The sequence below is a fragment of the Triticum dicoccoides genome, chromosome 2B (assembly GCF_002162155.2).
Source record: "Triticum dicoccoides isolate Atlit2015 ecotype Zavitan chromosome 2B, WEW_v2.0, whole genome shotgun sequence".
Lineage (NCBI taxonomy): Eukaryota > Viridiplantae > Streptophyta > Magnoliopsida > Poales > Poaceae > Triticum > Triticum dicoccoides.
The window spans coordinates 804,770,879-804,772,227 of NC_041383.1; the positions used below are offsets into that span (position 1 = coordinate 804,770,879).

Consider the following 1,349-nt stretch of genomic DNA (forward strand, 5'->3'; position numbering starts at 1 on the left):
CTTTTCCTTTGCTCTTGAGTGTTGGAACCTCTCCAAAGGCCTCCGCCCGCCTATACTCCGCGCGCTTGGCTACAGGAATGTCACAATCTTTGTTTTTCTTGTCCAAACGGCAGCTTCGTCGCTCTAAGAGAGAAGGGGCAGCCTCTCCCACCTGCAAAACTTGCGGCGAGCTCGACACAGTGAGAGCAAGCTCTTCGAGGAACTCCCCCCACGGAGAGGAGGCTCTCCCAAGAGGCTCATCTGCATCCATCTGGATCAGCTCCTTTGAAGGCTTCCCGGTGCAAGGTGCACTGAAAACCTTCGGCTCCTCCAGTGTCGACTGCTCAACAGGCTCCACCTCAGACATAACCATGTCAAAACAAGAAAACACCTTGGCCCGCTCCTCCACGCCTTGACTCACCATCCCAGGTAGGACAGAAGCCAAGTCAGGAGGATCATCTTCGAGCATGACCTTTTCCAAGGCAGGCGGATCATCGACGGACTGAGCCTTCTCACTCAACTCAGCTGAGCAGCCAGCCACAACAAGCGTACTACAATCCTCACCAACGGCCACAGCAGGAGGAGCAGATTCAACATTGGCAAGGTCTTGGATGCCCCTGATAGCTTCCATAGGTTCCCATAGGCTTGAGACTTGAGCAGTCCAACTCTCCACAACAGCAACCAAGTCTTGAAGAGGCTTGAAGAGCACCTCAAGACGAGCAGCGAACAAGGCCTGTAGCTCAGTGCCGAGTGCCTCCGCCTGAGCTGCAAGGAGAGGCCGCAAGGGCTCCAAAACAGCAGGAGGCACGACGGGGTCAGCCGCCGGCACGACACCATCGGTTGCAGGGCTGTCTTTATGAGAAACCACCGAAGCCCAAGTGCGACTAGGTCGATGAAGTGGGGCTGGAGGCGATCCGCTGCAGGGGAGAGGCCGCTGATGACGAGGCCCGGTAGGCGCGAGGGGGGGGGGACGACGAGGTTCTGTGGCAGGATGCCGTGCCAAGCACCCCCGCTCGCGATGGCCGGAGTGGCCACATCCCAAGCACCGGACAGGGCCGCGGCAGCCCGCGACGAAGTGGTCCGACGCCAAGCACCGAAAGCAGAGGCCGAAAGTCCTATGCTTGAAAGTGCGAGGCAGTCCAGCATCCTTCCTGGGAGGGGGAGCAGCCACCTTCTCCAGGCTCGGGCGGCGCCGTCTCCCAACCTTCACCCAAGCCGGGGCACCCGAGGCCAGAGCGGTGGGCGCCGGGGTCGGAGCCGCAGGGGCCGGAGCGACCAGGTCCGGGGCGGCCGGGGCCAGAGCGGCGGGCGTCGGGGTCGGAGCCGCAGGGGCCGGAGCGGCCGACGCCGGGTCCGGAGCCGCAGGGGCC

The 1,349-nt window shown here is 62.2% G+C and overlaps 1 pseudogene; it reads right to left on the minus strand.

Annotated features, from left to right (window-relative positions):
- Positions 1–610, minus strand: part of LOC119361507 — a 16,371-nt pseudogene extending 15,761 nt beyond the window's left edge.
- Positions 611–1,349: the final 739 nt, after the last annotated feature.